Raw genomic sequence first — 14,250 nt, 5'->3', positions numbered from 1 at the left:
TGCTGTGAAGCAGTTTTAAGGAAGAAACAGAAAATAAAAGACCATTTTAATGTTCAAAAGATAAAAAATATTTTCCTTGGACCTATTCATTTTGATTAGAAATTGTTGTGTATTAAATTGTGAAACCTAAAGATTTTCTTCTCTCTGTTAAACACAATAATAAAGAACAGCTGTTATGTTAAACTCTGAGTGGTCACTATTGAAACTATATGTGGCCCCTGATGTATTGTATTGTAAGATTGTAGAAAACAGGCTTTACTGCAGAGTATAGAAATAAAACAAACATATTAAGGAAGGAATTTTATTTCACTATTTAAAATATTTTAAATATCAATTTAAGGCAATTTTTGACCCTTTTTAAGATCCGCAGAAGTAAAATGAACAGTAGAAAATGAGTATGATTTGACAATGTACGGTAGAATATTAAGGCATAGAATTACATGATTTATAATTCAGATACAGCGTTACACAAAACAAAACAACATTTCTTATACAATGGAATTTCAGCCTTTATAACATTAAAAGGGATAAATCGAGTTTATCATTTATTATATTTATTTAAAACATAAATATTACTGTCTTATTTGTTTATATTTTTAGAAGGCACATTAACTTCTTTCACATTTACAACTCTGTGTTTGCTGCATAACAACGTAGGTCGATAATTGCAATAATTTGACCATAAAAAGCTGAAAAAATGTAGAAAAGAAAAATTCATTCTCTGTCACGAGGGGGCCTTTAAGAGCGCTGAAATACTGCGGTATCCATAGGAACGGCTCTATACAAATCAACATTAACGCTGTTTTATCAGGCAATAAATGAAAATGACAACCAAACGTTTCTGAGGACAGTCGGTTCCCCTCAGATACATTCATACAGAGACATCCGTGCCGCATTTTGACTTTGAAACGTGCAGTGCACATATTTATTCAATGACATCATTGCCTTTTGAAGTTTAATCCAGCCCTATCGCGATTATCATCTTTCCGTCCCCAAACGTACGACCTCCTAAATTATAATGAAGTATTTCTAATACTATATTTGAACCTTTTTATGGCCTTAAATTTGATTGATTTGACTAACTAAATTGCAGAGTATTTTAAGGACCTGCAGGTGCCCTCTCCTTTATAATACCCCGTCGGGCAGCTGGTGAAACTTTCTGGTAGCCCGACTGGAAAACGCAATAGCCCCAGGACGTCGGGCTAGCGATTTTGCGAGCCCTGCATTACATAAAAAAAATACCAGGTGCTGTAAGCTTTTGCCTATTCTTCACTATTTATATAATATGCTGGCTTTTACGGAGGCTGATCTTTAAATAGCCCACTCTTTTGAGCAGCCCTTGCTTATGGCCATACCGCGCTGAGAGAGCCCGATCTCGTCTGATCTCGGAAGCTAAGCAGCGTCGGGCCTGGTTAGTACTTGGATGGGAGACCGCCTGGGAATACCAGGTGCTGTAAGCTTTTGCCTTTTCTTCACTATTTATATAATATGCTGGCTTTTACGGAGGCTGATCTTTAAATAGCCCACTTTTTGGAGCAGCCCTCGCTTATGGCCATACCGCGCTGAGAGCGCCAGATCTCGTCTGATCTCGGAAGCTAAGCAGCGTCGGGCCTGGTTAGTACTTGGATGGGAGACCGCCTGGGACTACCAGGTGCTGTAAGCTTTTGCCTTTTCTTCACTATTTATATAATATGCTGGCTTTTACGGAGGCTGATCTTTAAATAGCCCACTTTTTGGAGCAGCCCTCGCTTATGGCCATACCGCGCTGAGAGCGCCCGATCTCGTCTGATCTCGGAAGCTAAGCAGCGTCGGGCCTGGTTAGTACTTGGATGGGAGACCGCCTGGGAATACCAGGTGCTGTAAGCTTTTGCCTTTTCTTCACTATTTATATAATATGCTGGCTTTTAGAAAGACGTGTTTTACCGCTCTATTTATTACAATCATTTAAATGTATTATAGAGTTTTAAGTGTTTTACATGTTTTTTAGGCCATTTTATTACTCTTAACATTTTAAGTGTATGTGTCTTTAATAAATGGATGGTTGGCCTGTCATGTGACTAGACACATGACAGGAAGCAGGAAGTACAACTGTATAAGAGAGCAGCATGACAAACAAAGGACAGTCACCAAACTGTTGGATTGAGGAGTTGCTAATTTTAGAGCTCACCTTTCCATTCACCACCTGCAAACTTTGGATTACACTTTCTGTGGATTGTATATACACTGGTGGACACTCACATTGGACTTATCAACACACTGGGGTTCTTGGACTGTTTTTAGGGTATGGACAAATGAACTGTATTCTTTTAACCGAGTTTACCTGTTTTTAGGGTATGGACAAATGAACTGTATTCTTTTAACAGAGTTTACCTAGTTTTATCGTGTTGTTTTAAAGTCTTTTATGTGAACCTTGTAAATACACCAAATCTATTTAAACCAATTTTCTTTTATGTCTCATTCTTTTAACCACTAGTCACCTCTCACAGTTAAATCTGACCCCATTTTAGTCTTGTAACTCGGCTGATAAGGCCGATTGTTACACTTTTATGGGAGACCGCCTGGGAATACCAGGTGCTGTAAGCTTTTGCCTTTTCTTCACTATTTATATAATATGCTGGCTTTTACGGAGGCTGATCTTTAAATAGCCCACTTTTTGGAGCAGCCCTCGCTTATGGCCATACCGCGCTGAGAGCGCCCGATCTCGTCTGATCTCGGAAGCTAAGCAGCGTCGGGCCTGGTTAGTACTTGGATGGGAGACCGCCTGGGAATACCAGGTGCTGTAAGCTTTTGCCTTTTCTTCACTATTTATATAATATGCTGGCTTTTACGGAGGCTGATCTTTAAATAGCCCACTTTTTGGAGCAGCCCTCGCTTATGGCCATACTGCGCTGAGAGCGCCCGATCTCGTCTGATCTCGGAAGCTAAGCAGCGTCGGGCCTGGTTAGTACTTGGATGGGAGACCGCCTGGGAATACCAGGTGCTGTAAGCTTTTGTCTTTTCTTCACTATTTATATAATATGCTGGCTTTTACGGAGGCTGATCTTTAAATAGCCCACTTTTTGGAGCAGCCCTCGCTTATGGCCATACCCCCACCTGAGGCGCTAGAGAGCAACAGGAAGTGGTTGGCAGTAGTTTGGAGAGGAAGGCTCTCCTCCATTTTGTGTTTATTTTTTGAGTTTGGTTTTTGTGAGTTGTTTACTTTGAGTTGATTTTTGTTTGTTTTAGTTATAAACCACCTAACAGCAGCATTTTTGCTGGCTGGAGGGTGGTTAACCCCTCTTTTTTTTCGTGTTTTTTTTTTGTTTTTGTTTTCTGAACGGACGGATTAATAGATTATGACTTTGGACTAGCAGGAGGCACACGCACGGCAAACGACACTGGACTTGGAGGAGGAACACGCACGGCACTTGACAATGGACTGGCTGGAGGGTCACGCACGGCAAACGACACTGGACTGGCAGGAGGAACACACAAGGCAAACGAAATCGGACTGAATAAACGACTACAAGCTGGAAAAAAACAGGAAATTATGGATAAGGCAATGGAAGCACAGCGCAGGATTGACTATGGAGTGGATAATGGACAAACGAAAGGTAATGACAAATATAAAGAACTAAGGAAGGAGAGTGTGAAGAGGGTGTATTTAAAAGAAGCGACAGTGACTGTAGATGTGGCTCATATGAATGATGCGAGGGCGGCAGATATAATCAAAGCATTGACGGAGCGGATTGGTGATGGGAGGATTCTGGCAGTCAGACCAAAACATGCAAGAGAGTATGAGATTACATTGGAACGCGAGGATGATACAGAACTTTTCACAGACGGATTGATGATAAAAGGAGAGTATTGCCAAGTTAAAAGACTGCAGAATTGTGATTATGTTGTATCTTTTATGCATCTGCCTGCTTACATTGCTGATGAAGAGATTTTAACGAAACTAGAGGGATGGGGAGTTTCCCCGATTTCCAAAATAAAGCGCCGCTTTTATCCGGGCACTACTATTGAGGATGGGACGAGGTTTGTGAAAACGCGATTCCCGAAAGAAGTAGCCTCCCTCCCGTACAGTACGAAAATAGAGACGGCAGAGGGACCGCAATATTTTCGGGTGATGCACAGCCACCAGGTTAAAACCTGTCAGCTGTGCATGAGCCCGGACCATGTGGTAAAAGACTGTCCGGACTTTAAATGTTTTAAGTGCGAGGAGAGGGGGCACTTCGCGAGAGACTGCAACGCAGTAAAGTGCCCGGATTGTAATGTGATTTTAAACAAATGTGAATGTTGGATGGAGGATGAGGAGGAGGAGGGAGAGCAGCAGGTGGGCAGGCAGATGCATGATCGAGACAACGAGCAGCGAGAGGATGAAACAAGTGTACTAGGCAAAGGACTAGAATCTGTTAACGATACAGAACAACAAGAAGAACAGGACATGCAAACTCAACGGGACCGGGCGATTTGGTCACAGATGGATTTGATTGACAGCGTGCAAGGTGTTTTGGAAACTGTGGAGATGAACGACCAAAGGAATAAAGAACTGACTGATGCACAACAGGAGGGATCTTTATGGACACAGATGGACTTGACGGACAGTCTGCAAAAGGTATTGGACATTGTTGAACGGAATGATCAGAGTGATAATGAACAATCTGGTACAAAGGAAAGCAAACAAAGAAAAGAAAATGAACAGATACAGGGGAAATCATCGAAAAGAAGAAGATCTGTAAAGGTAACGCCCAATTTAGAGACTGCAAGAAAAAAAGTGCTTAAAGATGAAGGTATTGAGTGTACAAATAAGTATGAAGCGCTAAAGAGTTTGGAGGAGATGGACTGAGATTATGGGTTTTATGCATGCTTTTATATGTTTTATGCTTTTAAGAATTGTTACTTTTAATGCTAGAGGGCTTTTAGACGTAAGAAAATTTGGAAAAGTGAAAGAAATGTGTAAAGGAGAAGATGTGATTTTATTACAAGAAACTAACTGGAGGGAAGGGTACATGACAGAAATAAGGAAACAATGGAGCGGACAGATTTTATATAACAATGGTGATGGGAGGCTGGGAAGAGGAGTTGCGGTTTTAATAAAAGAAAACAGTGGTGTATCATGTAAAACAATATATCAGGATAAAGATGGGAAATGTATAGCATTTGAAATGGAATATGAGGGAAAACAAGTAATTGTGGTTAATGTGCATGCACCAACAGTAGAGAATGAAAAGAAAAAGTATTTTAATGTGTTAAGAGATTTTTTAAAGAAACATAAAGAAGTTATTATGTTGGGTGATTTTAATACTGTTTTTAGTATATTAGAAATGGGTGAGGGAATGGTTTTTAAAAATGATAAAGGAAGAAAAGAACTGAAAATATTAATGGAGGAAAATAATATAATTGATGTATGGAGAGAAAGAAATGAAAAAAAGAAAGAATATTCAAGGAGGCAATTAGTGGGGAATTTTATGTGTAAAACAAGTATTGATTTTATTTTATGTACAAGGAATATTGAGGGCTTTATCGGTAGTATTAAATATGAAGAATCAAGCTTAAGTGATCATAAACCGATTTTTATGCAAGTAGACTGGAGTTCTGTGAAAAGAGGGCCAGGGGTATGGGTTTTAAATACAGAGATTTTGAAGAATGAGGATTATGTGTTAAGTATTAAAGAAATTATTGTAAAGGAAAAGAAGAATGAAATGTACACTGAAGATAAAAGAATATGGTGGGAAAATGTTAAATATCTAGTTAAAAAATTTACAATAAAGTACTGCAAGTTAATACAGAGAAGTAAGAAAAATAAGGAGAGAGAAATACGAGAAAATTTGGAAAAGGAATTAAATGAAAATGGAAAAGATATACAAAAAATAAAAGACTTGGAGGGATGTTTGAAAGATTTGGAAGAGGAAAAATATGAAGGTGCGAGATTAAGAAGTAAAGCTAAATATACTGTGGAAGGTGAAAAATGTACAAAATTTTTCTTTGACCTAGAAAAAAGAAGAGGGAAAGCTGAAATGATTAAAGAAATAAGAGGGGAAAATGGTATAGTTGTGCAAACTAATGAGGAAATATTAAAAGAAGTTAAAGCATACTATGAGAACTTGTTTAGTGCAGAGGGGGTGAGGGAAGAAGAGAAACTGGAGCTACTGAAGCAAATTAAAGAAACAGTGAGAGAAGTAGACAAAAAAGAGTGTGATGAAGAGATAAGAGAAGAAGAGATAAAAAGAGCAATAAGTGAATTAAACAAAAAGAAAAGTCCAGGTATAGATGGGTTGGGGAGTGAATTTTATATGGCTTTTAAAGATTTTTTAACTAGCATCTTAAAAGAAGTATATGTAGAGATTTTTAAGAAAGGAGAATTAAATCAAAGAATGGGAATGGGTTTAATGAAGATGATATACAAAAAGAAAGGAGAGAAGACAGATTTAAAGAACTACAGACCGATTACAATGCTGAACACTGACTTAAAGATTTTATCTAAAATTTTAGCCAATAGATTGAAGGAAGTCATGCCAAGTATAATTAAAACAAACCAAGTGTACGGAGTGAAGGGAAGAGACATAGCAGATACAACTATTAGCATAAAAGATATGATAAGGTACATGCAGGAAAAGAACAAAGATGGTTTTGTTATTAGTCTAGATTTCGAGAAAGCTTTTGACAGGGTGGAGCATGATTTTTTATTTGATGTTTTAAAAAGTTTTGGTTTTGGAGAAAATTTTATTAAATGGATTAGGATCTTATACAAAAGTACAAGCACAAAAATTAAATGTAATGGGTTTTTAACACAGTGTTTTAAAATTACCAGATCAATAAGGCAAGGATGCCCACTGTCAGCGCTTTTATATTCTTTAGTTGCGGAACCGTTGGGACTTACTATTAAACATGAAGAGGGAATTAAAGGAATAGGTATCGAGGGAGGAGAAAGTAAAATTTATCAATATGCAGATGACACAACGTTATTGTTGAAAGATTTGGATAGTGGAAAAAAAGCAATGGAATTTGTACAAAAGTACTGTAGAGGATCAGGAGCTAAAGTAAATGAGGACAAAACGGTGTATTTAAGATTTGGGGGGGGCAGTGGTTTTAACAGAGCATTTTACTTTTAAGGAAACTAAAGAAATAAAGATTTTAGGGGTTTTAATGGGGAGGGATGAAAAGAAAGCAGAAGAAACTATGTGGGAGGAAGCATTAGGAGGGATTGAAAGAAGACTGACTTTTTGGAAAATGAGAACATTAAATTTGAAAGGGAAGGTTTTAGTCCTTAATGTTTTAATGATTTCTAAACTATGGTATATTTTATATGTGTCATCTATGCCGTTGTGGGTAGAAAAAAGGCTGAAAAAATGTTTTTTAGATTTTTTATGGGAAGGGAAGCCGCCAAGAATCGCATACAACACTTTAATAGGAGCAGTGGGGAAGGGAGGATTGGGGTTAATGGATGTGAAACAAAGAAAGAACAGTTTGAGAGTGAAACTAATAAAATAGTATTTGGATGAAGAAAACAAAACGGCATGGAAGAGAACAATGGGGCATTTTTTAAGTGAGTGTAGTAATTTTAATTTGGGGGACAACATCTTGTGGATGAAAACAAAAAAATGGATGACAGAGGGGTTGCCAGATTTTTATAAAGAACTGATGGAGGCATGGGGCAAATTTTTAACTAATGTGGTTTTTAAGCCGCAAGGTAGAGAGAACATTTTAAATCAGCCTTTATTCTTAAACAACTGCATTTTAAATCAAGGGAAGGAGATTTTTTTTAAGAAATGGTGGGATGTGGGGATCACGAAAGTCAGAGATGTTTTATATGAATTCAAAGAGGGGTTTTTACCATTGCAATACATTGTGGACGTGATGGAGGAGGCAAAGGAGGATTATAGCAGACAAGACATAACAAACAAATATGATATAATTAAGAATGCTGTACCTCAAGAGTGGATAATGAGAATTGAAAACATGGAAGAAGGGAAACAAGGGAAAGATGGGTGTGTGAGGCTGGGGGAAAAATTATATGCTTTTAATGAATGTAATGTGAAAAAGTTTTATTGTGTTTTTAGAGATGCTGTTTTTAAGAAACCTGTCGCAAATGAATATTGGTATAAGAAATTCAACAATGTAGAAGAACAAAGTATTTGGGGAAATATAAATGGGGAATTAGTACAAGCAAAACTGGAAAACTTGGAGTATTTTATAAGACACAAAGTGGTTTTTACTGATGTTATTTTAAATAAGATTGGAATGGAAGAAAGTGGCATATGCAAAGTCTGTAAAGCAGGGGATGAAAATTTTTTACACTTGTTTTTCTATTGTAGTAAATTAGACAATTTTAAGAATAAATGTGAGAATATGATTTTAAAATTAAGAGGAGAAGGGAATGGAAATTTTCAATGGTTGAGGGTTTTTATGTTGGGAATTGAAAAGCAATGTAAAAACAAGAAATGTCTAAATTTACTGGTGTTGTTAATGAAGAGTGCAATATGGGAAAGAAGGTTGATGGAAAAGAAAGAGAATTATGTAATGGACGTGTGGTATGTTTTTAAAAGAAAACTTGAAAAATATGTACAATGTTTGTTTTATTATTTCAAAATTGAAAAAAAGCTGGATGTTTTTTCTAAAACTTTTACACACGGGGTCTTAAAGCTCTTGAAGGACATGGGACTGGAGATGTCTTTTTTAGAACCCTGAAGAAATGGATTACTTTTATTGAATGTATTTATTGTGTATTTAATTCTAATACAGAGAGTTTCTGTAATTGTTGAAGCACGTCCAATGATTTTACAGTGACCTGTATTGTTTTAAAGTTTTTCAATAAAAAAAAAAAAAAAAAAAAGGTTGGTTAAAGCGCCTGTCTAGTAAACAGGAGATCCTGGGTTCGAATCTCAGCGGTGTCTTTGGTTGCGCGCCACAATACAGCCGAGCTCGTGCTTTACCAAAAAACGGACGGCGAATGGGGACACAGAGGAGCTCGAGGACAGCGGGTGGTTTCTCTTGCAGCACTACCCTCTCACCTGCTTTTGGAGGATAGCATCCCAGGCTATCGAGTCCCACCGAGGAGGCGCCGTGGCTTAGTTGGTTAAAGCTCCTCTCTAGTACACAGGAGATCCTGGGTTCGAATCCCAACGGTGCCTTGGGTGGTGCTCCAGTCCAGTAAGCGTGCCTCCACTGTGCACAGACCTGAGGACCTGTCTTTCTGCCCACGCAACAGGATGTTTGAAGTGGTGATTCATGCATCCTCTAAGTCACTGCCAGATGAGGTCATTCAAAGGTTGTGGGTTCAAGTCCCACCAGAGTCGTGGCTTTCTGGTAACTCTCATACTGTGGAGTTTTGCCCTCAGGCAGTAGAAATTTGTAGACATTTTCTTTTAGCATCCGCCTCTGGATGTTTTAACCCTCTGAGTCACTCTCCCGATAACCCTGCATGCGGTTTGGCGCCGTGGCTTAGTTGGTTAAAGCGCCTGTTTCGTAAACAGGAGATCCTGGGTTCAAATCCCAGCGGTGCCTTGGGCGGGGTTCCAGTCCAGCAAGCGCAAGCTTTTCCGAAAGCGACCCGCAAACAGCGGCAGCGAGTGGTTAATTTTGCTAACCGCCCCGACTCACTTGTCGGCAAACGCCTTAAAGCTGTCCAGCGCCCAGTCAGCCAACCCCTGGCCTCTTCTCTGGAAGCCTGGATCATCTGAGTCGCCTTCCCGTAGGGCGAACGTGCTTCCAGGCTAGTCTAGTAAACAGGAGATCCTGCGTTTCGAATCCCAGCGATGCCTTTGGTTGCGCGCCACAATACAGCCGAGCTCGTGCTTTACCAAAAAACGGACGGCGAATGGGGACACAGAGGAGCTCGAGGACAGCGGGTGGTTTCTCTTGCAGCACTACCCTCTCACCTGCTTTTGGAGGATAGCATCCCAGGCTATCGAGTCCCACCGAGGAGGCGCCGTGGCTTAGTTGGTTAAAGCTCCTCTCTAGTACACAGGAGATCCTGGGTTCGAATCCCAACGGTGCCTTGGGTGGCGCTCCAGTCCAGTAAGCGTGCCTCCACTGTGCACAGACCTGAGGACCTGTCTTTCTGCCCACGCAACAGGATGTTTGAAGTGGTGATTCATGCATCCTCTAAGTCACTGCCAGATGAGGTCATTCAACTCAGTCGTGGCTTTCTGGTAACTCTCATACTGTGGAGTTTTGCCCTCGGGCAGTAGAAATTTGTAGACATTTTCTTTTAGCATCCGCCTCTGGATGTTTTAACCCTCTGAGTCACCCCCCGATAACCCTGCATGCGGTTTGGCGCCGTGGCTTAGTTGGCTAAAGTGCTTGTCCTCTAAACAGGAGATCCTGGGTTCAAATCCCAGCGGTACCGTGGGCGGGGTTCCAGTCCAGCAAGCGCAAGTTTTTCCGAAAGCGACCCGCAAACAGCGGCAGCGAGTGGTTAATTTTGCTAACCGCCCCGACTCACTTGTCGGCAAACGCCTTAAAGCTGTCCAGCGCCCAGTCAGCCAACCCCTGGCCTCTTCTCTGGAAGCCTGGATCATCTGAGTCGCCTTCCCGTAGGGCGAACGTGCTTCCAGGCTAGTCTAGTAAACAGGAGATCCTGCGTTTCGAATCCCAGCGATGCCTTTGGTTGCGCGCCACAATACAGCCGAGCTCGTGCTTTACCAAAAAACGGACGGCGAATGGGGACACAGAGGAGCTCGAGGACAGCGGGTGGTTTCTCTTGCAGCACTACCCTCTCACCTGCTTTTGGAGGATAGCATCCCAGGCTATCGAGTCCCACCGAGGAGGCGCCGTGGCTTAGTTGGTTAAAGCTCCTCTCTAGTACACAGGAGATCCTGGGTTCGAATCCCAACGGTGCCTTGGGTGGCGCTCCAGTCCAGTAAGCGTGCCTCCACTGTGCACAGACCTGAGGACCTGTCTTTCTGCCCACGCCACAGGATGTTTGAAGTGGTGATTCATGCATCCTCTAAGTCACTGCCAGATGAGGTCATTCAACTCAGTCGTGGCTTTCTGGTAACTCTCATACTGTGGAGTTTTGCCCTCGGGCAGTAGAAATTTGTAGACATTTTCTTTTAGCATCCGCCTCTGGATGTTTTAACCCTCTGAGTCACCCCCCGATAACCCTGCATGCGGTTTGGCGCCGTGGCTTAGTTGGTTAAAGTGCTTATCCTTTAAACAGGAGATCCTGGGTTCAAATCCCAGCGGTACCGTGGGCGGGGTTCCAGTCCAGCAAGCGCAAGTTTTTCCGAAAGCGACCCGCAAACAGCGGCAGCGAGTGGTTAATTTTACTAACCGCCCCGACTCACTTGTCGGCAAAAGCCTTAAAGCTGTCCAGCGCCCAGTCAGCCAACCCCTGGCCTCTTCTCTGGAAGCCTGGATCATCTGAGTCGCCTTCCCGTAGGGCGAACGTGCTTCCAGGCTAGTCTAGTAAACAGGAGATCCTGCGTTTCGAATCCCAGCGATGCCTTTGGTTGCGCGCCACAATACAGCCGAGCTCGTGCTTTACCAAAAAACGGACGGCGAATGGGGACACAGAGGAGCTCGAGGACAGCGGGTGGTTTCTCTTGCAGCACTACCCTCTCACCTGCTTTTGGAGGATAGCATCCCAGGCTATCGAGTCCCACCGAGGAGGCGCCGTGGCTTAGTTGGTTAAAGCTCCTCTCTAGTACACAGGAGATCCTGGGTTCGAATCCCAACGGTGCCTTGGGTGGTGCTCCAGTCCAGTAAGCGTGCCTCCACTGTGCACAGACCTGAGGACCTGTCTTTCTGCCCACGCCACAGGATGTTTGAAGTGGTGATTCATGCATCCTCTAAGTCACTGCCAGATGAGGTCATTCAAAGGTTGTGGGTTCAAGTCCCACCAGAGTCGTGGCTTTCTGGTAACTCTCATACTGTGGAGTTTTGCCCTCAGGCAGTAGAAATTTGTAGACATTTTCTTTTAGCATCCGCCTCTGGATGTTTTAACCCTCTGAGTCACTCTCCCGATAACCCTGCATGCGGTTTGGCGCCGTGGCTTAGTTGGTTAAAGCGCCTGTTTCGTAAACAGGAGATCCTGGGTTCAAATCCCAGCGGTGCCTTGGGCGGGCTTCCAGTCCAGCAAGCGCAAGCTTTTCCGAAAGCGACCCGCAAACAGCGGCAGCGAGTGGTTAATTTTGCTAACCGCCCCGACTCACTTGTCGGCAAACGCCTTAAAGCTGTCCAGCGCCCAGTCAGCCAACCCCTGGCCTCTTCTCTGGAAGCCTGGATCATCTGAGTCGCCTTCCCGTAGGGCGAACGTGCTTCCAGGCTAGTCTAGTAAACAGGAGATCCTGCGTTTCGAATCCCAGCGATGCCTTTGGTTGCGCGTCACAATACAGCCGAGCTCGTGCTTTACCAAAAAACGGACGGCGAATGGCGACACAGAGGAGCTTGTGGACCGCGGGCGGTTTCTCTTGCAACACTACCCTCTCACCTGCTTTTGGAGCATAGCATCCCAGGCTAACGGGTCCCACCGAGGAGGCGCCGTGGCTTAGCTGGTCAAAGCGCCTGTCTTGTAAACAGGAGATCCTGGGTTCGAATCCCAGCAGTGCCTTTCCACCGGTGGCTGTCCCTGGCCTCGCTGTTGAATGGGGACCACGGCGACGCCCTGTTTTTGAACCGTGCAAAGACCTGAGGACCTGTCTTTCTGCCCACACAGCGTGCCACTCGGTTGAGCTGGACGGGCACAAATCTTTAAGAAAAGCCCTCAGTGGCCCAGCCTGGCATACCGACGGGCTCTGTGGCGCAATGGATAGCGCATTGGACTTCTAGGCTGCCAGATGAGGCCATTCAAAGGTTGTGGGTTCTAGTCCCACCAGTGTCGTGCTTTTTGGCATTTTGTTAAGCCCGTACTGCGCAGTGTTGCTCTTGGACTGCAGAAACCATTTTGAGGCCTCCTGTTCTCAGCGTACATTAATTTAAAAAAAAAAAATGTCAATCATATTTAAAAGGTAGCAAAACATGCCCAAGATCCAATTCAGTGAGGTATGGCAATCACTGTCTTGCATCAAGTGAAGGCAGCAGGACGTTCGAAGTGTTGATTCATGAATCCTCTAAGCCGCCCTCCCCTCGCCCAGCATGCGGGGTGGCGCCGTGGCTTAGTTGGTTAAAGCGCCTGTCTAGTAAACAGGAGATCCTGGGTTCGAATCCCAGCGGTGCCTTTGGTTGCGCGCCACAATACAGCCGAGCTCGTGCTTTACCAAAACACGGACGGCGAATGGGGACACAGAGGAGCTCGAGGACAGCGGGTGGTTTCTCTTGCAGCACTACCCTCTCACCTGCTTTTGGAGGATAGCATCCCAGGCTATCGAGTCCCACCGAGGAGGCGCCGTGGCTTAGTTGGTTAAAGCTCCTCTCTAGTACACAGGAGATCCTGGGTTTGAATCCCAACGGTGCCTTGGGTGGAGCTCCAGTCCAGTAAGCGTGCCTCCACTGTGCACAGACCTGAGGACCTGTCTTTCTGCCCACGCAACAGGATGTTTGAAGTGGTGATTCATGCATCCTCTAAGTCACTGCCAGATGAGGTCATTCAACTCAGTCGTGGCTTTCTGGTAACTCTCATACTGTGGAGTTTTGCCCTCGGGCAGTAGAAATTTGTAGACATTTTCTTTTAGCATCCGCCTCTGGATGTTTTAACCCTCTGAGTCACCCCCCGATAACCCTGCATGCGGTTTGGCGCCGTGGCTTAGTTGGTTAAAGTGCTTATCCTTTAAACAGGAGATCCTGGGTTCAAATCCCAGCGGTACCGTGGGTGGGGTTCCAGTCCAGCAAGCGCAAGCTTTTCCGAAAGCGACCCGCAAACAGCGGCAGCGAGTGGTTAATTTTGCTAACCGCCCCGACTCACTTGTCGGCAAACGCCTTAAAGCTGTCCAGCGCCCAGTCAGCCAACCCCTGGCCTCTTCTCTGGAAGCCTGGATCATCTGAGTCGCCTTCCCGTAGGGCGAACGTGCTTCCAGGCTAGTCTAGTAAACAGGAGATCCTGCGTTTCGAATCCCAGCGATGCCTTTGGTTGCGCGCCACAATACAGCCGAGCTCGTGCTTTACCAAAAAACGGACGGCGAATGGGGACACAGAGGAGCTCGAGGACAGCGGGTGGTTTCTCTTGCAGCACTACCCTCTCACCTGCTTTTGGAGGATAGCATCCCAGGCTATCGAGTCCCACCGAGGAGGCGCCGTGGCTTAGTTGGTTAAAGCTCCTCTCTAGTACACAGGAGATCCTGGGTTCGAATCCCAACGGTGCCTTGGGTGGCGCTCCAGTCCAGTAAGCGT

At 43.7% G+C, this 14,250-nt stretch overlaps 10 non-coding genes across 10 annotated transcripts; all 10 read left to right on the top strand.

Moving 5' to 3' along the window:
- Positions 1 to 1,341: 1,341 nt before the first annotated feature.
- LOC141326684 (5S ribosomal RNA) lies at positions 1,342 to 1,460 on the top strand. Its single transcript, XR_012354038.1, has one exon. It is a non-coding gene; the product is annotated as a 5S ribosomal RNA (ribosomal RNA).
- Positions 1,461 to 1,544: 84 nt separating this feature from the next.
- Positions 1,545 to 1,663, top strand: LOC141326876 (5S ribosomal RNA). Its single transcript, XR_012354222.1, has one exon. It is a non-coding gene; the product is annotated as a 5S ribosomal RNA (ribosomal RNA).
- Positions 1,664 to 1,747: 84 nt separating this feature from the next.
- On the top strand, positions 1,748 to 1,866 carry LOC141327477 (5S ribosomal RNA). The gene has a single exon (XR_012354769.1). It is a non-coding gene; the product is annotated as a 5S ribosomal RNA (ribosomal RNA).
- Positions 1,867 to 2,667: 801 nt separating this feature from the next.
- LOC141327476 (5S ribosomal RNA) lies at positions 2,668 to 2,786 on the top strand. Its single transcript, XR_012354768.1, has one exon. It is a non-coding gene; the product is annotated as a 5S ribosomal RNA (ribosomal RNA).
- Positions 2,787 to 2,870: 84 nt separating this feature from the next.
- Positions 2,871 to 2,989, top strand: LOC141327854 (5S ribosomal RNA). Its single transcript, XR_012355126.1, has one exon. It is a non-coding gene; the product is annotated as a 5S ribosomal RNA (ribosomal RNA).
- A 6,423-nt stretch (positions 2,990 to 9,412) lies between these two features.
- Positions 9,413 to 9,486, top strand: trnat-cgu (transfer RNA threonine (anticodon CGU)). The gene has a single exon. It is a non-coding gene; the product is annotated as a tRNA-Thr (tRNA).
- Positions 9,487 to 10,256: 770 nt separating this feature from the next.
- Positions 10,257 to 10,330, top strand: trnar-ucu (transfer RNA arginine (anticodon UCU)). The gene has a single exon. It is a non-coding gene; the product is annotated as a tRNA-Arg (tRNA).
- A 1,637-nt stretch (positions 10,331 to 11,967) lies between these two features.
- Positions 11,968 to 12,041, top strand: trnat-cgu (transfer RNA threonine (anticodon CGU)). Its single transcript has one exon. It is a non-coding gene; the product is annotated as a tRNA-Thr (tRNA).
- Positions 12,042 to 12,461: 420 nt separating this feature from the next.
- On the top strand, positions 12,462 to 12,535 carry trnat-ugu (transfer RNA threonine (anticodon UGU)). The gene has a single exon. It is a non-coding gene; the product is annotated as a tRNA-Thr (tRNA).
- Positions 12,536 to 13,068: 533 nt separating this feature from the next.
- trnat-agu (transfer RNA threonine (anticodon AGU)) lies at positions 13,069 to 13,142 on the top strand. Its single transcript has one exon. It is a non-coding gene; the product is annotated as a tRNA-Thr (tRNA).
- Positions 13,143 to 14,250: the final 1,108 nt, after the last annotated feature.

The sequence above is a fragment of the Garra rufa genome, chromosome 2 (assembly GCF_049309525.1).
Source record: "Garra rufa chromosome 2, GarRuf1.0, whole genome shotgun sequence".
NCBI classification, from domain to species: domain Eukaryota; kingdom Metazoa; phylum Chordata; class Actinopteri; order Cypriniformes; family Cyprinidae; genus Garra; species Garra rufa.
This window is presented reverse-complemented; position numbering and strand designations above follow the sequence as displayed.